The 27,224-nt window shown below is 42.2% G+C and overlaps 1 protein-coding gene across 2 annotated transcripts in view; it reads left to right on the forward strand.

The window, feature by feature from the left end:
• LOC138259466 (uncharacterized) overlaps positions 1–27,224 on the forward strand; it is a 221,520-nt gene that overhangs the window by 15,170 nt on the left and 179,126 nt on the right. For both annotated transcript variants that reach the window (XR_011198740.1, XR_011198739.1), the window contains exon 2: positions 13,261–13,399. The gene's annotated coding sequence lies outside the window, so the exon portion shown is untranslated. The remainder of the gene's footprint in view (positions 1–13,260; positions 13,400–27,224) is intronic.

Raw genomic sequence — 27,224 nt, forward strand, 5'->3', positions numbered from 1 at the left:
AAGGGAAAGAAATGTATGATTGAGACCGTGATGGACTGCGGTTGTCAAGTAGCAGAGTTCAGTGGAGGTAGATGAAGCCGGAGTTCCTTGTTTTGCTGCTTGGTGAGTTACCCAGGACTCGTGGATTGGTGACTGCTCTCCGCAGCTATCCGACAGCGCAGTTGGACCAGAAGCAGATAAAGCAGCTGATGCCTCGCAACCAACTGCTTAGAATTCCCAGTAGTGATATGGCTCAGAAATGTTCCTGGTAAACCCTGGTTTGGTGCCCTGGTTCGGACCGTGAGATGAAGCAGCCCCCATGCATTGTATCTACGGGGGGCCAGGAAGGACGGGCAGACGATTAAGGTGGTCGGACGAGACATACGTGAAGCAACGGACGCTCGACCAACAGTGAAGCCAAGCGAAGTGGCAGAGGTCAGAGGGGAAGAAAGGGGCAATCAGCCCCCGTTAGCACGAATTTTTAAGATGCCAAGCACACCAAAGAGACCTTTGGCAAGTAAAGAGAGCCAGGGAAGCAGTCTGGGTGGTGTAGCGCAACAGCTCCCAGAGTATTGGGACATGTAGTGCAGGGTTTCTGGACGATACCCACTCCTCCCATGGATCTGGTGCATGGATGGAAGGAGGAATACTGGCTAAGTCTGGGTCTAATATGGAGGTAATGGTGCTGGAGCATGGTAACATACAAGGCGATGGACCAAACACTTTCGCGGTGGCAACACAGCATAATCTGAAATTTGGTCAGGGTGATGTGTCAGCCACTACAGGCATATCCCTTCAAGAGGTTCTGGTGCTGTGTCTTCAAGAGGAGCTTTGGAAAATACCCTGGGCCACTAAAGAGTTCAGACAGGCTCGGGCAATGAGTACAAAAACACTGGTCAAGGGACTGGTAGAATCGGGAGAGAATTCATTTTCTGTATGCGATAGCTCAAGTTATACCAGCGATGTTAGTGCATTAGCAGGTGGAGACTCTGATGGTAGTCTTGGCTCTGTCTGAAGGGGTTCAAGCAACTTGTCAATAACTGATGCTAATCAAGAAAACCCGAAAAGAAGCACTTAGGGGTCGAACAAAAGAGCCCAAAAAATCAATAAGCAGACTATTCATGGTTTGAAAGAGGATTATTCCCTACCCTAATAAACTTATGATAGCATGGGGAACCCCCACAGAGCGCAGCAATCCAACAGGAAGACACTCCGGACCCACCCTCCCTGGATCTTATTTAATGGACAATGATGTACCACCATGAGGAGACTGCATGATAAAGCCCAGGACAGTGATTGTTTACTTGGACTTTTTTGTTGCGACAGGCAGTGTTTGAGCAAGCATGACCTGATGCAAAAAGGGCTTTTTGATGGGGTTTCTTTTTTTTGTGCAGCCCGTTTTTTGTCATGTCACGGGGGAGAGGCACTGGAAACTCCAGGCAACTGATAAGCCTGTTTCAGCACAAAGGTGCTGAGGCACACCTCATGAATCCGGCTCCTCTGCAGATAAATTGATAAATATGTGACTGGGGTCTTTACTTCTGAAATTAAAGCCATAGAATACCTGGATGAACCTGTCTAGGGGGCTATGGACTGCTGTTCATTATGAAAGTTTTTTTTGTGTTCTACAGTGGGAGAATGTTTTTATTTTTAGATTGCCCGCTGGTATAATAGCTGCTACATTTCTGTGAGGTTTTTTGTTTTCTTGATATACTAGGGTCTTTTTTTTCTCTCTCTCTTTTGAGGGGTGGGTGGCGAGTGTGGTATGCAGAAAGGGAAGGGGGGGCATGCTGTCCATCTTACAGAACATGGCTGGTCTGGCTTTTTCTAATGGAGGAGGGAATGGGGGACACAGGGTTGCAGTGTGGGCAGTGGAGGGGCTGAGAGTGGTCAGGAGGGGTTGGGGATTGGGGGGCTGGGATGGGGACAAACAAGAGGTGAAGGAAAAGCAGAGTAAAATTATAAGCAGGAGGAAGTTACGATCGATGGGATTGTTAATGGATGGATGCTTCTCTACCATAAGGTCGGCAGGAAAGACCTGTAAATGGCACAGGTAGAAAGCCTGAGTATTGCCACTATCTCTGTTTGTGGCCTGAATGACCATCTTAAAAGAAGAAATGCAGCAGAAGTTCTGAACAGATATTATCTGTATGCAAAAGACGCATAAAGAAGGGGCAAGGAAACATCTTTGGGAGACTCCAGGGTATATGGCTCAGACGTGTGCGACACTGAAGTCCACTACTAAGGGAGTAGCTATTTTAGCTTGCAGATAAATTGTGGTAGTTACTGGAAACTTACAGATAAATATGGTTGTTGGGTGCTGATAGAGTGTTTAGTGGGGGCTGCAGGGTTACAATCTGCTCTATCAAAGGGTCAAATGTAGACGACCCTGCAGTTATTGACTTTATTAATATTGAGTTGGCATCCTGGGGCACTCCGGTGATAATATATGGGGATTTAAACACACATGGATTACGGATTGGGCGCTGGGCCCATTGGTCAAAACGAGGGGCGCAAGCCTAGGGTTTACCAAGCGCTACAAGGGCTTAAATCAGACCAAGGGCTGGTGGATGTATTGAGGCAATTGAGGGCCCCAGATCAGGGGTATTTGTTTTACTCAGCTCCTCATAAGAAGCATTTTAGACGACTACTTTTAGGTGTCATTAAGGCTTAAAGTTTTAAGGGTTGAGAAGTTTCCCAAACTTTTTCTGATCACAACCCATTAGTGACTGAAAGCAGTCCTTAACAAAGCAGCCAAAGGTGCAAACCTGGTCTTTTCATATTTGACTTTTGCCCAGTTCGGGTTATGTGGCTCACATGAGGAATTGGATCCCTGCCTTTTTGAAGGTGACTGGGGGAGTGCCCCAGCAATGTTGCCTGGAATGCCCGAAGGCTGGAATAAGAGGGGGACACCCTAAGCTTCAGCCTTCATAGACAGCGAAATAAGGTTCAAAAGATAAAAGCTGATGAACTGAGCAAGCTAGAGCCACCACTTATGCAGAGGGCAGTGGAAGAGGGGGCAGTTCAGGAGATGCTATCTGAAATCTCTGTGGGGAGAGCTAGGATTAATGACCTTGATGCGGGGAGGCAGCACAGAAATACCTGGCGTGTCGATCCGAATGTTATAAATATAGTGAGAAAGTGGGCAAACTGCTGGCACGCCATTCGAGATAAAAGGTGGTCCAGGTTATATTAAAAAATGTAAGATATGCAGGGGCAGAGGGCTACTACCCCAGAAGCAATATTGGGGGTATTCAATTTTATGAGGATTTGTATTGTGCATCCCCACTGAAGAAGAGATTGGGCAATATGTGAGACCTTTCAGAGGAGCTCAGTTGGATGTAGAGGATAAGGCTTCTCTAGACATGTTATTTGCAGTTGAAGAAATAGAAGCAGACTTGGGTTCACTGCTATCCGGGAAGGCAGCAGGCCTGGACAAAATTCCACTTGAATTTTATAAGGTGTATTTTAAGGAACTCAGGGCTGATTTAATTAGCTTATTTAGAGACATGCAAGGTGGGGTGCAATCTCCACTATCCTAGGCCTCTACTAATATTGTTGTTTAAAAGAAGGGTAAGCCTCCAACCAAGCCTGAGCCATACAGACCTATTTAATTAATCATTGGGGATGAGAAGATGTATGCAAACATTTTGGCATCTCAGCTACGCAAGGTGATTGGTAAGCTTGTCTCCCCATCGAAACCTAGGTTCATTCCTGGAAGAAGAACCACCGATCACACTAAACATGTGGTTGTATTATTTGATGAAGTAGGTGTGATGAAGAATACCATGTCACTGATCTTACTTGAAGCCGAACAGGCTTTTGATTGGGTGGCATGGGATTATCTATGGGCCTTGCTTAGGTGTAATAAAATTGGAACTAGATTAATAAGAGTGGTACATGTGTTATATAGGAAACCTGAAGCCAGAATACAAATCGCAGGGGTAGAATCTGAGGCTTTCTCGATATTGAGAGGAACAAGACAGGTGCCCTTGTTCACCCTTACTATTTGTACTATATATAGACCCACTGCTTAGGAGGGCTATAGGTAATGAGGCAATTGTTCCCTTGGTTTCGCATGGACTAATCACAAAAGTGTTAGCCTATGCAGATGATATTGCATTGGTTACACCTAATCCGCAAATAGTCCAAAGGGATGTGGAGGGCGAGGCACCATGGTTTGGTAAATTGTTGCGATACGAGATAAGAACAAAAGCCAGATAGTTGCTAATGAATGGGTACAGCTGGAGGATAATAGGAGAGTTGAACACACTGCATACTTGGTAGTTAACATCTCAACTAAAGTGGAGGATATAGTAGACTTTAACTTGGCCCCTGTATTTCATAATACTAAGTGGGATTCCGGCGGATTGATAATTTACATTTGTCTGTAGTCGGGCGGTGCAATGTACTTAATATGCTTTTTCTCCCCTGAGTGCTTTAGATTTTTTAGTGCTATAACTTTGGAATTTGAGACGTGCTGGTTCAAGTTAATGGAGAATATTGCCAGTAGTTTAATATGGTTGTATGCCAGAACTAGAAGGGCTCCTAAATATTTAATGCTGCCCAGGGCAAGGGGGGTGGGCAGTACCCAATTTTGGTTCTATTACTGGGCCACAGCCCTTCAATACATGAAGATTTTAATAAAAGCAAGCAGGTGATCTTCAGGGGGCCGAGCTAACCCCTATTTACGACCTTTTACTAGATGAAAAGGCCAATGCATGCATTTTAAGGGAAGTCAAACCAAGCTATTTTAAAAAGACTAAATTTAAGACCATGCAATCTGCTTCTAAGATCTGGTCTCTGGTCAAGTGTTAAGTAGGGAATGAATGGTATAACTATTGTACACTCTTGTTGAAAACTCAGACTCGTCGAGCCATTTTTCCTGATAAGTACTGTACTAGTTGGGAACGATGAGGAATAGGGAAGCTCGAATGCTTTTTTTAGTCAGGATGTACTAAAATCTTCTGAGGAGATGCAAGAGGAGTTTGGTTTAGAAAGGTTGGACTTCTTTATATGTTTTACAATTCAGGGATTTTCTGCTTAAAAATGTTAATAGTACTGCTTGTGGGGGAGAAGGTTGTACTGTTTGAACTGCTTGATAGTACCGAAGATTGTATGATAAGTCAAATTTATCTTTATTTAATTGGTCTCTTGCAGGATGACTTGGAAATTGCTGCTTGCTACTTAATGAAGTACAATTCTGTGACGCTCTGGAAATAGGCCAACAAGTATTATTATTGGAAGGGCCGCAGGCCTAGCAGTATAAAACACTTTAACCTTTATTACACTCCTGCAAAACTAGCTAGCTGCTTGAAAACTGGATGTGTTAATTGTCTACGTTGCAGTAGCCAAGCAGGGGATCTTGCCCGCATGTTTAGTGGCTGTCCTATGCTGTTTGGGAGGAGAGCTAGGGTATAGCGACTATTGGGGAATGTCTGGAAAATAAGGCTTATTAATCGTTTGAAAGATGGGGTATTAATGTGGCTGGATATGATTTTATGTCAAGACCGGAGGCTCGTATTATGCTTCTCTATCTTGCTTTAATTTAACAGCAGCAGTCAAGAAACTACGACTCCCATGAGGCTTGAAAACAGAGAAAGCCAATGGGAAAACAAAACGTAATAACTTATGCACCAATCAACATGTCCGAACATACGTAATCTCTAAGCTTGACTGCGACCAGCCCTCTTTCTTGCTGCTCGCAATCAAGATAAGTGACGTCCTATTTTTCCTCTCATATTTATTCTTAATTCATGTGCTATTGTTTAATTATTTGTGGTTTCCTTTCGACCGCTAGACTGTTTGTTCACATTGCCGCATGGTTTTCTCCTTATTTTAATGAAAAACGCTTGCACGCATTCCTTCATTCCCCCGGGGGTTTTTCTCTGACCACGTTCGCAGGCAAACGCTTGCACGCCGCCTGAGGCAGTTCTAACTGCCTTTGTTCAACATTCTATCAGCGCGATGTTTACCAGCCTTTGGCCCTCAGCTCGGCGCTCGCGTTTCCTCTGCTCCGGTTACCTCAGCTGTTTTCCTCTCACCCTGCGCTGCTCTTCTGGTTGAGTTCTCTGCCCGAGACTCTTCCAAATCGGACAGTCACGACTTGGGGGCGTGTACTTAGTTGATTATCCTTTGTTTCCCTGATTTATTTAACCCCTTTAGTCCGGGGTTTTTTCTGTTCATTGACTTTGCTTTGGCTGCTTGTTCCCTATTAAAAATGGAATGCCAGGATTCTTCTCCCTCACCTGATTCCAATGAGATTGGAGTCTTTATTAACGAGGCTGCGGCTAAGGCTGTTTCAGCCACCATGACCAAAATGTCAAAAAATATTGAGACCTCTGTCTATACCATGGTCTACAAATCCTTTCTGGCCCATTCTGCAGGGGATAGCAGAAAAAGAACATTTAAGGATTTGTCTACTCAAAAAACATGCAATGGTGCATTATTTTTGACTGGTGAAGTTTCTTCACCCTTGACTGAGGACGAGTTTTCTCCCAGGCCTCCATCTCAGGAGGGGAATTCAAAAGGTGTTTATGGGAAGTGTAAAACTAAGACAAAGCATACTGTCTCTGCGCCAAAACAGATTGTGATTTCTCACATCTCAGATACCGACGATGATGTCGGTGATACGGATGAGGCGGATGATGTCTCGGATATTTGGGGTTCGCAATCTCAGGCTTCCCCTTCAAAAAAGCCTAAATTGGAGCTTTCTGACCCCTTTTTGGCCAAAACTGTTCTGGATTCGGATGGTAACCCATGTTCGATCCCTCCCTGCTTCACCACCCCAATTCCTCAGAATGGACCCCTTCATCCTATGTTGGCAAATACATTGCTTCCAGGTTAAGGCTCCACCTGGATAAGCAAACAAGAGCCAAATTAAGATCAGAGTGTCCCAGACCGTCCCTTTTTTTCCAGTATCACTTCAACTCCAATCATCGATCAACCCCTTTTTACCTTTTTCTCCAAATTTGGAAAAGACCCTCGGAAAGGGGTAGACATGGCCTGGTCGAATTGCCAGGACAAACTTCTGGATTTAGTCGGGCCCCTGGCCCGTATTTTGGATCTGGCAGAATCTGCGAAAATGAACAATGCAGAAATTGATCCGACAGAACTTTCCTTATGGACCCAAAGAGCCTTTTGTCTCTTAGGGAATGCAAATGCCTCTATTATTCATGAAAGAAGAAGAGGGTTACTCCTTAAGTTACACCCCAAATTGTCTAACCTGGCTACCATGGATCCCGGAATTAAGGTTGAGGGATGCCTGTTCGGCGATTCTTTTTCAAGGATCTAGGAAAGTTTGTTTCCACGTTTGCCTCCATTGACAAGGTACAGCAAAACATCAAAAAGGTCTTCAACCAATGGGTTTTTGCCAGGGCCGGTACAGGCAGGAGCCGCTCTGCCGGCCGATCCTTCCAAGGAAACAGAGGCTCCTCATACTCTTCATCATACTCTTCCTACGGGACTCAATCCTACAAACCCCAGTTCTACCCCCAAAGAGGCAGAGGCTACAGGGGTCGTGGGCAACGTGGTTTCCGCTCCAACAACAATCAAGGTAAGCCCTGTTTCTGGCCTTCCTCCAATTGGGGGTCGGCTTAGTTATTTCATTCACAAATGGAGCACTCTCACTACAGATCCATGGGTCCTCGACACAGTTCTAGGCTACCAGGTAGAATTCTATTCAGATCCATACCAGGTTTACCCTCCTTCACATTTTTCCACAGAAATGTCCGCTCTGATCTCAGAGGAAGGCGAATCCCTTCTTACAAAACAAGCCATTCAAATACCCCCCCTCCGGTTTTCTCAGTTCTCACTTCTTGGTTCAGAAGACAAACAAGAAATTCAGACCAGTCATAAACCTCAGAAATTTCAACCAGTTTGTTGTATATCGGCATTTCACAATGGAGACCATTCTACATCTAAGGGACATTCTTCTTACCTTCGACTTTATAGTCTGTCTGGACCTTCAGGACGCGTACCTTTCAGCCCCCATTCATCCAACTCACAGAAAGTATTAACAGTTCCAATGGCTAGGTCAGACGTACCAGTTTTCTTCCCTTCCGTTCGGTCTGTCTTCAGCACCTTGGTGTTTCACCAAGTTAATGAAACCGGTCACAGCTCATCTCAGATCTTTGGGCTTCAGATTGTTGATTTATTTGGACGACATTCTTATATTACACCGCTCCACTCTTCTATCTCACTTACAAATAACTTGCTCCCTCCTTTCCCAACTAGGCTTTTTTCTCAACAACGAAAAGTCAAACACTCTCCCATCTCAAAGGATAGACTTCTTAGAGTTCGAGATAGATTCCTCTTCCTCCACACTCCATCTCCCTCATCAAAAAGTACATGCCATCAAGGCGGAGATTCTGAAAACACTCTGCAGATCTCAGATTTCTCTCAGGGCTCTGGCCAGGATAGTAGGTCTTCTGTCTGCCTTGATTCAGGCCATTTTTCCCGGTCCGCTGCATTACCAGGCGCTTCAGAGGCTCAAAATCCGTCATCTCAGAAGAGGGCTTTCCTATTCGGAGATGATTATTCTCGATCAGGAATCTCGTCTAGAACTTCAGTGGTGGATAGACTATTTAGACGCCTGGAACGGCAGGGCTATTTTTCCATCAGCCCTCGATCTTGTGTTAGAGTCTGATGCAAGCCTGACAGGTTGGGGCGCCCGCTGTGGTCCAATCTCGACTGGAGGTACATGGTCGTTAGAGGAGTCCAAATTGCACATCAATTATTTAGAGATGCTTGCGGGCTCCTTTGCAATCAAAAGCCTGGCAAAGGACAGGGTGCAGTGTACCATCCTCCTCTGCATGGACAATGTTTCGGTTGTCCGTTACATAAACCATCTAGGAGGAACCAGATCAAACCCGGTTAGCAGACCTGGCAAAAAGCCTATGGAAGTTTTGCCTTCTCCAAGAGATATCTCTTTCGGCAGAATATCTTCCAGGTTCTCTCAACCAAACAGCGGATTGGCACTCGTGTTTCATCAGAGATTACAGCGATTGAAAGCTCCATCCCTCGGTTTTCCATTCTTTTCTTCACAAATGGGGTCCTTTTGGCATAGACCTCTTTGCTTCCCGCCTCAAATTCTCAGCTTCCCCTCTTTTTCAGCTGGTGCCTGGATCCTTCAGCATTAGCCTCCGACGCTTTCCTTCAGGACTGGTCCAAAGCGATCAATGATGCCTTTCCTCCATTCATAATGATCACCAGGGTCTTGGCCCAGTTCAGACGCCAGAAGGCAACCATAGTGCTGGTGGTGCCCTTTTGGCAATCACAGATTTGGTTTCCCCCGCTCTTGGAATTGACAATCGACTTCCCCATTCTTCTTCCTCTTTTTCCTTCCCTTCTTTGGGACCCTCTTGGGAACCCGCACCCCCTGGTCATCAACAATTCATTCAGTCTTTCGGCTTGGAAGGTGTCGGGACTTCCCGACCTTCCATCCCAATTTCGGAAGAAGCTGCGGACCTCATCAGCAAGTCCTGGGGTCCATGTACCAGGAAGGCATACAATTCGGCCTGGTCTCTCTGGTCAAGCTGGTGTGTGGGAAGGGACCTCGATCCAGTTTCAACAGATATAAATTATGTAATTAATTTCTTCGCCGCGCAAGCTAGCGCAGGTAAGTCATACAGGACGATCAATTTGTATAGATCTGCTATTTCTATGCATCATACTTACGTCAATGGGAAACCGGTGGGAGAACACCCTCTACTTTGCCGTCTGAAGGGAGTAAAATGTTCTATTCCTCCGTTGCCTAAATACTCTAAGCTTTGGGATGTCAATGTGGTATTGAATTTGTTCTTATCGTGGCAAGATAATTCTGAGATTTCTTTGAAAATGCTTTTTTCCAAGCTCACTATGTTGCTTTGTCTAGTTTCCATTAAACGGCTATCTGATGTTAAAGCTTTAGATGTTACCTCTCGACAATTTGCCCCTACGGGGGTTTTATTTTCCATTAATAAACGTACCAAAACTAATTTGCATACAGTTTTTCATCCTTATTTTCCCAATCAGCCTAAATTATCCATAGGACAATGTCTTAAATGTTATGAAGAACGCACGGCCGATCTCAGAACGTCTTCTCTTTCCCAGTTACTTATTTCCTTTCGCAAACCCCATAAGCCTGTGTCTTCGGCAACTCTTGCCAGATGGGTTCGCTGGGTAATGTCATTAGCGGGTATAGATACTTCTGTTTTTGGGACTCACTCTTCTAGAGGAGCTATGGATTCCAAGGCTTTCTGGGTTGGCTCCAGATTGGAAGACATTCTGAGATCAGCCGATTGGTCCAACGATAATGTTTTCAGAACATTTTATTGTAAGCCTGTACATACTGCAACTTCAGTGGTGATTAACATGCTTTAAAAAAGCATAATACGAGCCTCCGGTCTTGACATAAAATGTAGATTTTCCTAGTAAGTTATGACGGAAAGTCTTAATTTTATTAAAGGCACGGAGGCGAGTATTATCCCGCCTCAGGAAGGACAATCTCCCGATTTTGTCTTTTTCTTTCCCTCCCTCACAGCAACTTCCACTACATCTCAACCTTCTACCCGATCAGACCATGGCTTTACCAGTGTCAGACGTTTCTTCAGGACAACTAGCTTCGTTCCAGCAGAGTCTTCCTACTGCTCTCCGGATTTCTCCTTCATTCCACCGTTACCTGAACATTATCCAATAACTTTTTTCTCTAATTTTAGCAGTTGCAATTGTTCTGACTATTTTTCCGTTGTTTACTCGTACTGAGTAACCTTCTCGCATCAAGAAAGAGGGCTGGTCGCAGTCAAGCTTAGTGATTACGTATGTTCTGACATGTTGATTGGTGCATTAGTTATTACGTTTTGTTTTGGCATTGGCTTTCTCTATTTTCAAGCCTCATGGGAGTCGTAGTTTCTCAGCTGCTGCTGTTAAATTAAAGCAAGACAGAGAAAATTAATACTCGCCTCCGTGTCTTTAATAAAGTTAAGACTTTCTGTTATAACTTACTAGGAAAATGTACATTCTCTTTTATCTTGCAATCTTAATGTTTGATCAATTTTGGGATTTATGATCTGCTTGTCTTTGGAATTAGTGAAGGCATATTCTTTGTTAAATATTATTTTTCCCTATTACCTGGCTGCATAATCTGGACATTGGTCTCATATTTGGCTTCTTAAATGGAGCATGATGTATGTATTTAGTTGAAATTAATTAGAATGAGCATTGCAATTTGTAAATTCCTTCTGGAATACCATCTGATTCGCGGTAACAGTCATTCTTATAGGAATTTTTCTGTACATCTTGTGTGGCATAGTAAAAAATAAAAATTATTTAAAAGCAAAACGACACAGCAGCGACATCCTTCCTTGAAAGCTATCCTCCACATCGGCCCCACCATTCCAGAATCTCGAACTCTCCAGATTCCATCTCGGAAGGTATGGACGTCACGATATAATGTTGACATCACAGTATGGTGCTCTGGAGGGAGCACCACTGTTAAGTGACATCACAACACTCTTCCACTGTTTAGAGGAATAGTGTGTTTGGAGGTCCTTTAGTATGAGGAGAAGTGTGTGTGCAAGTCTGAGTTGGAAATGGCTGACTTGTATATAGGGGTCCTGCAGGAGGATGAGTTGCGTTCGCAGGTACTTTATTTAAGAAGCTCTGTCAAAGCCGATGAGGAAGATTTAGTATATTGATTCAAACTGTTTATGAAGGAAATACATGTAGTAGTTTCTGTGATGCGGTGCAATGGTATTTAAAGTGTGGGGTATATGTAAGTAAGAGATGTCTCAGCATCTAATATGCTACTTGGGTGCACTTGAAGTCGGATGGAAATGTGAATGTGGCCTCCACGTCATTGAGAGGCACTAAAATACACACAGAAACATGCATGACCAAGTGTGATTATAATTTTTTTTTTTTTTGTGTGTACATTGGTGATGATCAGTAACCATCCGCGGTTACCTGTATTCCATTTAGATGGAATATTTCTCCAAATTTGAGCTGGACTGTCCTTTTCTGCTGTGGTCAACCCTGATTTGCTTATGGTCGGTTCTTATCTTCAGTAGCACAAACTTGTCAAAATGATGATGTAGAAAATGCATTCAGAATAAATAGTGGAATTCAAGAAGTTCATCTATAAACTTTGTGTCACTGGCCGATTTTATAGCCGAACCCCATAAATACAACACATTTAACTGTTGTGATCACCTCAGCTCTATAAATGAGGCATCTCCGCTTACAGTTTAATCCTCGTTTGTGATGTTGTAAAACAAGAAAGTTGCTGGGTTTGGTCATTTGTTTTCTCAATCTTTTAATTTATTTCAATTTTCTTCAAAAAATCGTGTTTCTGGGTTCATTATTAGTTATCTTTCCTTTTCTTACTAAACTTTACTTTATTGCTATGACCTAATCATGAAAGCATTCTAGCTGTATATTTACAGTAATTTAGAGGTAGGTTCCCTTTTAATTAAATGATCATGGTTTAGAATATTTTTTTGTTTTTAATGTATTTAATACAATTCATGGTTAACTTTTGAATTATGTGGTAAGAGAATGGATTTCGTTAAGGTTAGAGATATATTCTTAAGGTCATTGGTACAGTTTTATGGTTGTAGTAATGGCTATCGCTGAAGTGATGAGTTCAGAGCAATGTCCACTTAATGTGGTGTTAGGTAGCACAAAAGATGCCCCGGTAATGGTTTGTCCCTATAATGGCAGCAGAAGTAATAGCATATAAAATGTCATAATAGAACAACCAGAGGGGGAAAGGTCAAGGCTTTGGGGTTCAGATTCATTCTGCAATTGACTAGCTATGTGAGCTGGGCTTTCAATGTGTTTCACAGCATAATAAAAATGTTTAATAAGAAATTGTAAGCATGTAAGGGCTAAAATACTTAGATCAATGAAGTCCACAGAAGATAACGACCCCCCATTAGTTCTGAAAAGACCTGAGCAACTTTTGGCCAGTTGTTTTGCCTACAGTCTGGCTGGCAAGGAATGTAGGTACCAGAAAGCAATTCCGTGGCTTTTTATTTCGTGACAACTGGGGGTTTTCGTGGGAATTCACTGTTTACAAGATGTCACTGTATTTTGCGGGAGTGCCCCTGGAAGCTTTGCTATGTTCTCCTACCATGGGGTTTAGTCGCTCTGCCTCGTTCCCCTCAGTATGTTCTATATAAAGACACTGTTTACGCTTGGATTCATTTCACTCATGTATGGTTACAGCAACTCTAAGCTATTTTGGGTATGACATGGATACGCCATGGACCGCCTCCGATCGGTTTCTCTGCTCTTTCACAGGAATAGAAGGAGAAGGTCCTTCCGCACTTTAAAGTTAAAGAAGGGGCGGAACTCCGAAGATCACTGCAGAGCTTCGGAGGCGGACCAGTCAAGATTTTGTGGACTTCTTTTTGCAATTGATTGCTGTATTTGTTACTGGGTATGTATTTGCAGCATTCTTTATATGTTTGGGCTTGCACTGTTCTGCCTTCTGAATTGTTTATCTGCACATACAATGATCATTATTTGACTGTGCCACTGAGTCTACTAATAGAATACGTGGCCGAAATTCGAAAGTGTTGCTGTGCAACAAATGTTAGAGGTGTCTGGCAACAGGCTCCGATATACTTATACCTACAATTCGACTTGAGAAAATGTGCTCAGACGAATCTACAACATACCCTTAACAGGTGGCATCTTGAGTGCGGTACTGAGCTGTCCTTTACTGTGTTTGGCTGCTGTTGTGCAAGTTGCATTTAGTTTAATAAGAATAGGTTGTAGTTTGAATCAATACAGACTTGTACTTCGAGGAATCTGCCAATGCGTGAACATTCTTCCTTCTATGTCTGCTAGAAAGTTTTTTTTTTTCATCTATAATGTAGTGCACAGTGCCCCTGTGCATGAAGTGGGGTGGGCCCGTGTAACTGCCCAACTCAAATGGCTACGTGTTCTGACGAAACGTTTGGTGAAATGTAGTCAAATTTTATTCTCCTGTTTGTTTTTTCGCTCATTCCTGTCATATCATTTTTCTAAGCCTCGATGTTCTGTATCAACAGATGTGCTATCTGATAACTTACCTCGGGCAACTTCTCATTTCTAAAATGTAAACCTTTCCAACCTCACCCACCCGCCCCCACCAATATGCACTTGGTACTTTTTATTTCAAACATACTAAATTGCACTAATTCCGTAAGAGGCCAAGTTAACTATTAATTTGTTCACTCTTCTAGCGTGTGAAAAAAGTGTAGAAAAAGTAGATGGCTATTAACCTTAATGTAAAAGAAACAATGCTTCATCCATCTGCCTGTTTCTCTCCATAAGGGTGCCTGTTATCATGCCAAACACTACTTTTGTCTGAATTTCATTGGGTACTCCATTATTTCAATCTTTAATTTTCCAAATAGAAAACGCGCAATTGTACAATTAGTAGGAAAAATGATCCATTGTAGTTCATAGTGTTAACTTCAAGCTGCCTTTCCACCTAAACTGTTATTCCATTTTCTTATGTGTTTGATTCCTGTATAATATCCAAACCTTTCCAGTGACTCTACACGTCTTACGAGTAACAGCGTTAAACTTAGCATCCACACTAAACTCGTTGAGATTTAGCCAGTTTACACATAGTCTGCCCCATTAGATGTTTAGTTTTTCACATCTTCGAAACAAAGCACCGATCCATGTGTGTGTTAATTATAGGACTGAGTAAGCTGGTCTCGGGATTTAGGGCCTGATTACAACTTTGGAGGAGGTGTTAATCTGTCCCAAAAGTGACGGTAAAGTGACGGATATACCACCAGCCGTATTACAAGTCCATTATATCCTATGGAACTCGTAAGACGGCTGGTGGTATATCCGTCACTTTACCGTCACTTTTGGGACAGATTAACACCTCCTCCAAAGTTGTAATCCGGCCCTTAGTCTTTTTTAAAAAAAACTTTGTTTATTGGTTTTTCATAAAATGTAGTAATCATAAATACATATGTATGTTCTTCTTTACATGCCGTGTATTCAAACTTATTTTATGCATACTGCAGGTACTGAGTGATTCATTACAATATTCCGCTGGTCTCTTTTGAGACCATCCACATGTGCAGAACCTTGACACTTCTCACTTACTCTCGTTTTCAATTTCCATCCGTGCATTCTGTGTCCCCAAATACATTTTGAACTAATTCGACCACAAAAGGAAAATAAGGCGATTACTGAGAACCAAAAGAAAAAAAAAGGGAAACAAACTTTGCGCAGGTTAATATAGTACGGCACATTGGGATTAGGTCTTGCCAGAATATCTAGGTCGTTCTACTGGCAGGGTCATCCCAGACGTCTTCCTGCCTCTTTTTTGTTTGTAGGGTCTATCCCATTCCACTAGGGTCCTTCTGCCCCTCAAGCATGGTCACAACTCTTATCCATAAATATTAGCATCTCTCATCCTGCCCCAGGAGCTGTCTATAACTATGGAGTGATGAAGTCCCTGTGGCGCATGCCCCAAGATCCCCCTGTCCTCTCGTCCTCTCCCTGCGCCCATCATCTATCCCCTTGTTCCCCTTCCACCAGCGTTGCTACTTCTCCACGTTCTGATACCCCCTCCTTCCTCCGCTTCCAGTCTTCCCAAGCCTCCATTATTTCGGTCCAAGTTGGGGCTATAGGTCTCGCCCGCATCCCCTTTGCCTCTTCTCCCTGCAGCGCCTGCTGTTCGGCCTGAGCCCATCTCGAGACATCATTCCTCCAATCCTCCAGTGGCCGTCTGGGAGTCTCGGGATTTAGTCATATACCTGTGTATTGATGGTATGTTCATAGTTCTACTAGCTAATGTTTATGAGGCAAAAGGCAATTGACAGTAATACATAGAAATTAATATTGCAATGGAATGACTTTCAGTGGGGGAGTGATTATTAAAGTATCTAAAATAGAAACTAATAGCTGTTTTTTGAGTGTGAACAAACGCCTTTATCAACCCTGTATTGTGCATTGTTGTGAAAATAATACTTTTGATGGCTAAGGTTTGAAAGTTGCTTCTTAATTCTGTTTCTTTATCATTTTTGTACAAAATCAGCATGTATTTAATATTTAATAAAGGGAAGGTACCCTTCTTAGTTATGAGCTTACTGGACAATCACTCTTCAAGGAGCCATTTGTGTAGTATTACAAGTAGCATTGTCAATGCGAGCTCATTGCCATTACCCTTTTATGCTAGGAATATTTTTGTGTCAGATTCAGCACTTGCCAGAGGCACCATCCCAATGAGGCCATGGGAATAGGCACTGTTTAATTTGAGCCAGTGGTTTGCGGTGCTTGGCACCAACGCCTAATTGTCAACACCACCACTTATGACAGACTGCCACATGATGGCGCTGGTTGTCCACTTTAGAGGCCAGCACAATAAGAGTTGTTTATTATTTCAATATATATTTCAGATGCCCAATACTTGCCATCCAAGCCATTCTTTTATCTTTGTGGGCCTGGAATAGTCTAAAACCTCACTCTGGTAGGTGTACAATGGTTACTAGTTGAAACACTACTGTCACTGTGAGTGCTGGTAGGTGCAATAAATGGTGCAAGATGCAGTGGCTTCCTGACGAGGGCCCTGGCACTTTTTTTTTTTTGTTTTGTTTTACAAGTTAACTACTTGGAGGAAGAGAACATGGCAGCTCCGTTTTTAAAAAATATATATATTTTTCATAGATGAGCAGTGATGTCACCTTGCCCTTTAGAGAAACAAGCGTTAGCCTGTGGTGCCATGGCATGCTATCTCATATGTTTTCAATATGGCCTTGACGGGTGCCATGTACCTGGATACTGCTTCTTCAAAATGCAACAGATTGCTAATGTGACATCATATGTCGATCCCTCCCCCTCCACCGATACTTTGTAGAAAGTCGCATAACAAGACTGTTGAACTCTAATGACGTTAGAAGAAGTGGGATAATGGTACATTTGACTGTTATGAAATCAGTAGAATTACACGATAACTGCAAGGTTAGTACAACGAGGGTACTGATATGATGCTAAACACAGTAATACTGTATTACATCATAAAATGCCCACTCACAGCCATCCTATTTTGAGGCATGACCTCCAGGGCCCAGGTACAGCTCACAATGCTAAGGCATATCCATCATATACTTGAGCGAAGCCAACGTATGCAAAGGAATTGGCCCATATGCATAACTGCAGTCTACACAACTGCCGTTGGCTGTTTTTGTGTTTCTGTTAATGGATTTATTACATCCCAATGTGATGTGTATTGGAAAAATGAAGTAATGTAACATGATAATGCACAGAGCAGACTCGCCAATTAATTGATATCTCAGTGGGTTTGCCCAGAACTTGTGGTAGGGTTTCGGTGTGGTGGGGGATGCCCACAGGCATACCCTGGCCCAATGAAAAGTGTAGTGAGGAATTAATGTTGGGATATCCTTGTTCATTGGGTCTGTAGCAGGATAGACCACGTAGTCTATGTGGAGTTATTAATTCTGCTACAAGCTAGCTCATCCCATGCGTGGTTTCCTCATCCAGTTTCCATATGCTTTGGGTCTTCACAAGGATTCACAGTATATAGTGTTGTATAGTAATCCCAGAATTCATCATTTCTCCTAGCCTCATGTACGACACACTATTCCGACATCCACCATGAGCTCCTGTTATTTGGTTTGGACCCCTTTCTCTACTTGCCGTCCAAGCCAGAGGCTGGCCCACTTTGTTAACCTTCAAGTGAAGCTTAATCCCTTAGCTGCTGGGCCTTTCCACCACCCCCCAGTGCTGATCCCTTTTTTGGCTATTTGGGGTAGTTTGCGCTTAGGCCTTCATAACTTTTTGTCCACATAAGCTATCCACGCCAAATTTGCATCCTTTTTTTCCAACATCCTAGAGATTCTCAATGTACCCAGAGTTTGTGGGTTCCCCTGGGGGAGGCTAAGAAATTAGCCAAAATATAGCTACAATTTTGTTTTTCCAGAAAAATGGGGGGGAAAGGGCCATACCCCATTTTTACAATTTTTTTGTGCTTTCAGCCTCCTTCCAGTTAGTGACAGAAATGGGTGTGAAACCAATGCTGGATCCCAGACAGCTAAACATTTTGGAAAAGTAGACACAATTCTGAATTCAGCAGGGGGTTATTTGTGTAGATCCTTCAAAGTTTTCCTATAGAAAGTAACAGTTAAAATAAAACTATATTAGAATTGAGGTTAAAAAAAAAAGTCATTTTCAGCCACGTTCTTTCCTCTAACTTTATCCAGCTATGGCAGATTTCTTTAAAGCAATATACCGTTAAGGTACTCTTCTGGTTGTTGGGATATATAGGGCTTGTAGGTTCATCAAGAACCCTAGGTACCCAGAGCCAATAAATGAGCTGCACCTTGCAATGGGTTTTCATTGTATGCTGGGTCTACAGCAGTTAATTTGGTGAAATATAAAGACTGAAAAAGAGGTATCAAGAAAACTTTTGTATTTCCAAAATGGACACAAGATAAGATGTTGAGAAGCAGTGGTTATTTGCACATCTCTGAATTCCGGGGTCCCCATACTAGCATGTGAATTACAGGGCATTTCTCAAATAGACTTCTTTTTTACGCACTTCTTACATTTGGAAAGAAAACATGTAGAGAAAGACAAGTGGCAATAACACTTGTTCTGCTGTTCTGTGTTACCCCAAGTATCCCGATAAAAATGGTACCTCACTTATGTGGGTAGACCTACTGCCCGCGACAGGAAACGCAACATGAACACATCACATTTTTACATTGAAATCTCATGTGTTTTTTGGAAAGTGGATAGCTGGGGTCGTTGGCCTCTAGCTCAGCCGACATCTAGGGAAACCTACCAAACCTGTGCATTTTTTAAAACTAGACACCTAGGGGAATCTAGGATTGGGTGACTTGTGGGGCTATCACCAGTTTCTGTTACACAGAATCCTTTGCAAACCTCAGAATTTGGCAAAAAAACAACTTTTTCCTCGGATTTCAGGGCTGCAAAGTTCTGGAATCTGAGAGAAGCCACAAACTTCCTTCCAACCAGCATTTCCCCAAGTCTCCTGATAAAAATGGTACCTCACTTGTGTGGGTAGGCCTAGTGCCCACAACAGGAAATGCCCCAAAACACAACGTGGACACATCACATTTTCCCAAAGAAAACTAACCTGTTTTTCGCAAAGTGCCTAGCTGTGGTCTTTGGCCTCTAACTCGGCCAGCACCTAGGAAACCTATACATTTTTTAAAACTAGACATCTAGGGGAATTCAGAATGGGGTGACTTGTGGGGCTCTCACCAGGTTCGGTTACCCAAAATCCTTTGCAAACCTAAAAATTGGGCAAAGAAAACACTTGTTTTCCTCATATTTCGGTGATGGAAAGTTCTGGAATCTGAGAGGATCCACAGATTTCTTTCCACCCAGCATTCCCCCAAGTCTCCCGATAAAAATGGTACCTCACTTGTGTTGGTAGTCCTAGTGCCCGTCACAGGAAACGCCCCAAAACGCAACATGGACACATCAAATTTTTACATTGAAAACTGACGTGTTTTTTGGACAGTGCCTATCTGTGGATTCTGGTCTCTAGCTCATCCGGTACCTAGGAAAACCTACCAAACCTGTGCATTTTTTTAAAAACTAGACACCTAGGGAAACCCAGGATGGGGTAACTTGTGGTGCTCTCAACAGGTTCTGTTACCCAGAATCCTTTGCAAACCTCAATATTTGGCAAAAAACACTTTCCTAACATTTCGGTGATGGAAGGTTCTGGAATCTGAGAGGAGCCACAAAGTTCCTTCCACCCAGCATTCCCCCAAGTCTTCTGATAAAAATGGTACCTCACTTGTGTGGTTGACCTAGTACCCGTGTCAGGAGTAGATCACTCAACGGTCAATGTTGGTCCTTACTTGAGGGCAACTGTTGACCGTGGCGTGATCCATTCCTGATACAGGCACTCAAGTGGGTTAGTGTTTTTATCAGGACAGGTGGGGAAACACTGGGTGGTAGGAATTTTGTGGATCCCAGCATATTCCTGTAGTTTGTGTGACAGAAATGCATGAAAAAATAGAGTTTTTATTCAATGTTTCAGCTTTGCGGGGTATTCTGGGAAAAATACTTTGGGGAATCCACACAAGTCACACCTCTGTGGACTCCCCCAGATGTATAGTTTCCAGAAATGTCTGGGTTTGGTAGGTTTCCCAATATGTTGTTTTGTGATAGATAATTTTGATGTCTCCACAATACGAAATATAGATATAGAGAGAGATCTATCTATAGACATATATATTTATAGATATATCTATCTATAAAGATAGATATATCTATGTATAGATAGATATATCTACATAGTTATATCTCTATATAGATCTATATATATGTATATACAGATCTATATATTTCTTTTTTTTAAACAGCTGTATGGTTTCCTTATGGCCCCCAAAGAAACCATACAGCTGTTAAAAAAAATATTGCCCCACAGGGGGTCTACCTGCTCACGGGTGACCCCCTGTCAATTGCATTCTTTAAAATAAATCACCCCTGGGGGGTGTGATCAAGTGCCTTTGCTTCCCCCCCAAGAGTAAACCTACCATGTCAAAAAAAATTGAGGGCCTGTTTTCTGAGGGGGCCGACAACCTCCACCCCACCCCAAGTGAAATCCCTGGTGTCTAGTGGGGGTTTCCTGGCCCTTGATCGCAGTGGGAAAGCCGCGTTTGAAAGGGGAGATTCTCCCGTCATTTGGGCCTGTTTTCTCCTGTGGAGCGGCTTCCTGGTCCGCTGTGGAAAACATATAGTGACGTCAGCGTGCCTTGTGGCGTGCTGACGTCACAAAGGGGCGGGTAGGAGGGGCTTGGGGGGAGACACAGAAGATCTTCTGTGTCTCCTGGCGTTTTTTAATCCCTTCCTTGGTGTTGGCCACTGTTCGTGATCCGCACCAGGGAGGTAGTGTGGGCATCAGCCAGTGGCCGACGCCCACACTGAAGAGGTTAAGGCTGCATTTTGATAAGTGATGTTTTCACTAGTGATAGGCTTCTTCACCATAAGCTGTCTTGAGGAGCCAGGTTTAGCTTCAGTAAGCCCCTTGTCACCACATGCCTTTCTTTCAGCCTCCCAAGTCTGGACAGTGATCCTTAGACTCACTGTGTACCTTCCAAGATACTTATTGATCCTGGACACAGAAGGAAGCTTCTTCTGTAAGAGGCATGCTTTCATTGGTTATGTAGATGTCCGTGAAGTGGCCTCCTCCTGGTGATGCCTTGTGGTACAAGGAATATCCAAAAGGGCATTTCTTCTAGCAAAATACGCGTGAGATTTGTAGCTGTCATGGCATGTCTTCGTTATATTTTAAACTAGTAAGTGTAATTATTTACACAGCTCAAAAGCTGGTAGATGTTTTTTTAGGTGCAAGATTATGTCAAACCCAACTTCAGGTGACTAAATAAATCCTATTAGCTAGTATATGACCTTTAAATTCGTTGTTGATATGGCACTCTGGGCAAGGACTGTAGCATTTCCAATTGGATTTTGTGACGAGGAAGGGTACCTATACATTTTCCATGTTTTTCTTTTCCAGAACTTTCGTCCACTGAAGTGAGTTTTCCCATTTAAAAGGCTCGACCTAGTAAACCCTACATGTAAATCGTGTCTTAATCCAGATAATTTTAAGATTGAAACACATCTACTGTTTCATGTAATCTTATTTCTTAATTAGCTAAAACATGTTCTGGTCCTAAGGGTTTTGATCACTATAACTGTTCTGTTTGCCAATATTGCTCTCATGGCCAGTTTTTTAACCTCCTGAGATGAACGCAATAAAGTCCTGTAATTTGTTCCTCGGATTATCTATACGGGTGGCTGCAGTACAATGGTGTGGGAGATTTTCTCTAGGAAGGTAATGTATGTCTGTGTGATGTATTTCCTTTCTTGTCAAGACGGGCACCTTTGAGAGAAGTGTGAGATTTCAAGAAATATATCTCACAGTTGAGACTATCACTGTATCGTCAGAAAAAGTAAATCCTATGAAAGTGGGGTAGCAAAGAGGGACTCTACCTTTTCTCTGAAGTTCTGTTACACCAGCAGAATAGGCAAAGCAGTTCAGTACTAGATTTATACAGACAACAAAAAATTGCAGAAAAAAGATTTAGACTATAAAAGCTTTTACATTTTTTTAAAAACGTGGTTGTCAGTTCTGTGTTTTCTGTGAGATTAGACAGCTCTTTGCATCAGACATGTAACATGAAGGCTGCAATACCATATTGTTGAGATTTTTATGGATGTTACTGTTAAGAAAAAAGGAAAGTTTCTAAATATCCACCCAACATCTGTTTCCGGGCACAGAATCTTGTTGAGTGAGTGTTTGGGGTAATTAGGCTTTTTTTTTGCTAACAAATCTCTGCTCTTTTCAAGGTGTTTCTGCTGCTTGTCTGCGGTTTATAACTTTAAAAATGATGATCATTTTAGAGCTTTGCCAGTTCAAAGGAGGAACCTGTTTTCTTTGCCCTCCTTCCAAATGGCCGCCTTTTCCTTCTTCCTCCACTCCGAGGTTGTGGAGTAGCAAAGGAGGTTCGATGAAGGTAGCAAGCACCCCATTAAGAAATGATTCCAGTTTTTACAACCCTGTAAACTGAGAAAGGTCAAAATGCAGCCAAACGTAAATTTACATGAAATGGTTGCTTGTATCTTGGGAGTGAATATTAAAATCTCAGCAGGAGCAGTGGCACTAGGGCCCAGGGACGTACGGACCATCTGCCCCCCGGTTACTACTTTTGTTTACTACCCAACTTGATGGAAGCAGGGTATCTTGCTAGTGCTAGGGCCCAGAGCTCCCTTGCGACACCAGTGCGTGTCATTGATTCCATCCACCCAAATGTTCACTGAAAATGCGCGTAAAAAGACCATATGTGAAATTTAAAAAAAATAATAATAATTTTGGGGTGTGCCTGTTTAGGCGGCTTTACGGGCAGCTAAATCGCCTCGTTTAGATTAAAAGAAGCACTTGGTTACAAAAAAATCTTGGTGCTTCGATAATGTGAGAAACAAAAAGTAGTCCGCATTGCTGCCAGGTCAGGTGGTAGTGAACGCAACTAGTGTGCTTTATTTGAATAATAACAACCTTGTGGCCTTGATAGTCCTACATCTAGCGTGGTACATACCTTAAAGCAGTGGAGCCCAACATGTAGCTTGTGAGTAACATGTTTCCCACCAACTAGTTTTGACAGACTTGTCTACGTCTCATAAGAGTAAGTGTAGGTTACTTCCTAACTTGGATTTTATGATTGGTGGAGCCCGTTATTGGATTATGGGCGATTATGGAATTAGCACAGCAGGTGTGTGGCGAAAATTTGCAAATTCGTCTTCCATCCTATTACAAACTTACCCTGTTATTGTGTAGCTGTGGCTTTTGCATCCTTACACGTTTTACAAAATGTTACTACATTAATATAAATAAAGTGTGCTGTTTTCATTTACAGATTAGAGGCAGACTATGGGTGCACCCATCCCATTCAAATAATTATTAATCCTACCAAAGTTTGACCAGTGTTGCTGGTTTGATATCCTTTAACATGAAATGTCAGAATGTTCTTAGTGTTAAAATGCCTCCTTGTTAAATTTCTTTTAAACCTCAAGTTTTGGGGCTTTTGTGCAAAGCACCACTTTGCAATAATATTGCAAAAAAACATCAGGGGACAACAGTAATATCATTCCAATATTGACCCGCTTTCCTGGAACAAAGTTAATTTAAAATCAGAATTCGCCCTTATTTTTAAATACCCTTTGCAAAGAAATCACGCCAATAATACATTGGTCTTTTACTTCTATAAAAGTATGGTTAATTGACAATATTCCGGCGTAAATTGCACAATCGGTAAATGTGCCTCAAAATACTATTCATCACTGCAAACATATGTGCATTATTTATACGTACTGTTCACTTAATTTTATCATGTCAATGTTTCAGTAATTTTACTCCCACATATGTGCGGTTATTATCTGTTGTGGTTCGGATGTTTCTCATTATTTGTGCTGTTCTCAAAGTATTGAAGAGGCTCCTTCCATACAGGCTCCTCCTGGAGAATGCTCCACTACCTAAAACCACTAGATGGCAGTAGAACTGTGAATTACAAACACCATGTGAATTTACATTGGTAGCTTTACAAATGGGAACAGTTAAAGCACAGATAGAATTCCTTTTAAAAGTACTTTTTTTCTAGGCGACCATACATTATTTTCACAAGCTTCCTGTTTTTCCTATCACTCTTGAATGGCTGTAGATGTGCATATGTACACAGTGGAGCCCACCACGCAGCTGCGAGTGGTTGCTTTGCACATAAGCCTGATTCTGATTGGGTTATTCCAAAGAAAGGAAATCGGTGCATGTAATGTGAGCAGGGCCAACCGAAAGGACAGCGGGTCATGGCTGGGTAAATGCTGGTAAACAGCAGGTGCAGTAAGTCATTTCTGCAAGCCAAGTTGTTGTGCAACTTAATGGACATATGCAATACGTCGTAGCCTAATGACCTAGGGCAATATACGTATGTAAAGGTATATGAATGCGAAAACACTTTGATACATAGAAAAATATGCATTTTAATTTTATAAATTTTCATGCGATGGGCCCAAGTGTGAAATGTTCTTTTAGTGGTTGAAAAATCCCGGACACCAAAAGCCTGGGGTTAAGAAAAAAAAAACCATTTACAATGCAATGGGTTTCACATATTTCAAACAAGTTAATTGTCATCGTTTGACAACAGCGACCACGAACAAAAACAGAAAAAAACATGAGTAGAAACTGAGAAATTTACGACTTAAATAAAATAAAGTTAGCTTTACAAAATGAAACTTTGCAATTTTGTTTGTCCCGTTGGCCGCGTTTTTGCCAGTCAAAAGCGTACTGTTTGCAGGGCACTCGAATGAAGAACAAAATAGTACCCCGATCATGTGGGGAGCAACGGACGGGCACTAATTAAGTTGAAATCAGTTAGTGTTTGATCCCTGCTCCACACAGAGGAACGGAATCGATGCCAGCCATGCTTTTGACGAATTCCGAGGCCGTAAAGAAGAGTGCCACCCAAACCAACAAATTATGAGCAACAGGTGGGCTCAAAGCCCTTTACTGAACACAGCAGCGTCTCGCATACGAAGCGCATGCACTTACAGGCTCGACCCTAAAAACGAATCCCATTGCCATTGAAGCGGTGTATAGGGAGAGAGTTCAGGTTTGTCCTACATTTAGGGTTGATGGGGTGAGCGATGGAACGGGTTAAGAGAAAACAAGAGGGTTTGGGGAGGGGTGGACAAGGAATCTCCTTTAAAAGCAATGACAAGAAAAAAGAGATTTTCTGTGGATCAGTGCACAAAAAGAGCACAATAAAAACGAAAGAAAGAATTGCTATGTTTTCAATAATCCTGGCACTCCTATTCCTGAGATACTTTTTCAGAATTACGACCCCCACCTCCCCAGACCCACCTTTTCCTTCGCCGGAGCCTTGACACCTTTTATCCATAACTCTGAAGATATACATTTCCCCTTTACTTGTATTTAATATTATTTATTTATATGAATGTCCAAAATATACTTTTTTGCTTTCTTAACCCAATTCCTTTTCCCTTTTAATCTAACCCGTCGTCTTGTGCTTTACATTATGATACCTCTAACCACTGAACATAATGCTCAAAGCTTACCTGTATGCTTCGCACTTTTATCCAATATTTTTGATGTCTCCCTTCCAAATGCTCCAGTGTTTATGTCTGTATATGATTAATCTGATACAAGGACGTGCCACCCTTTTGACACCTTTGCAGTCATCATCTGCTCTCTCTAGTCATTCTTGGACTTGTTGCACTAGGAACCTCTGTGTTGTTTGTCCCAGTGGAGTGTTTTACAGCTGTTTATGATGCCAATGCTCTTTTTAGCTTCATAAACAGTGCTTTCAGTTTTTAATATTTTATTGGTTTTAATAAACACAAAATGTACACTTGGTACATGTATCATGTTTTCCACCTTTCGAGCATTATCTGTGTGTCCAGTCATACAGTTCATTGCCTCAACTGATATAAAAACACCAGCATTACCAGAACAACCTCAATTCTTTATTCCTTAACTTGTATCTTACAGTAGTTGCAACCAGGCCATGCATGGTGTTTGAGCTCAGACACTCCTATGACATGAAACCTTTCTCCAAGGAAGTACCATTCATAGTAGTCATACATAATATGAGTCAGAAAAGTAAGGGAGATACAGGTGTGTCATTTGAGGTGCACTAGGTAGATGTTATTAGCACAACCAGAGTTCACCCTGAAATACAATGCAATTTAACCTACTTTCTGGATCCATCATCTGCCGCAGACAGATTGATAAACTCTCTGGGCACAAGAAGAGAATTGAAGTACTATTGTGTAGAACAGAATACTTGCGATCTGGAGTTTGAATAATGTGCATCGTACAAGCATTTCTGTTCACGTGTGCTCTTCTAATAAATATCTATATTTTCACTGACAAATCATTTTAATACATGTTTTACTACATTTATTGTGGTATGGAGAGCAATGTTGCGTAACAGAACGTAACAAGTTCAGGCTACCTAAAGGGTTTGTTTAACGTGGCAGTGCAGTTGAGGAAAAAAAGTTCTCTTTATTCAGCCCTTGATCACTAGCACCACCAACAATAATTTTTCCAGAATGTTCCCTTAATTTCTGCTTTGGGTTTGAGACACATTGTAGTATTGGAACCAACAAGACACTGCTCAGAGTGCAATTCTGTAGTCCATAAAATCAAGAAGTAACGTCAATAATACGTGGTCACACTTGGAGCTTAGTAGGTGAAAGTGCTCTTTAATCCAAGATGAACAAGGAGCCAACATGTGTTTCATAAACGATTACTTTTTCAAGGCTGCAAAAAGATTGTAATAAGAAATTTCATAGTAAACAAGTATGTTTCTTAAGCTAAAGTTGCCAAGATAGACTCAATCACCGTAAATCCTGTGTCTGTGTCGAGTTAGTACCGACATAAGAAAAAAGAAAACAGCATCCATCTGTAGAATAAAATTACAGGGTACCGAGTGTAAACTGAATGTGAAGAACAAATTATTGTAACCCTGAGACCAGCCAACACCAGGGAAAGGTGTTTTTGGTGAAAAGATAGGCATGGGAAATCGATGAGTCTGACACAGTAGGAAGCCGAGAAGGCAAGTAGGCAATTTACCAATGGTATTGTAGATGCTATCAGTTTATAGTAACCCACAAGTTGAGGAAGTACCACGTGGTTCACAAAATTGTCCAAAAACAGAAAGTCCAGTAAACGCCAT

The sequence above is a fragment of the Pleurodeles waltl genome, chromosome 9, assembly GCF_031143425.1.
Source record: "Pleurodeles waltl isolate 20211129_DDA chromosome 9, aPleWal1.hap1.20221129, whole genome shotgun sequence".
NCBI lineage: Eukaryota > Metazoa > Chordata > Amphibia > Caudata > Salamandridae > Pleurodeles > Pleurodeles waltl.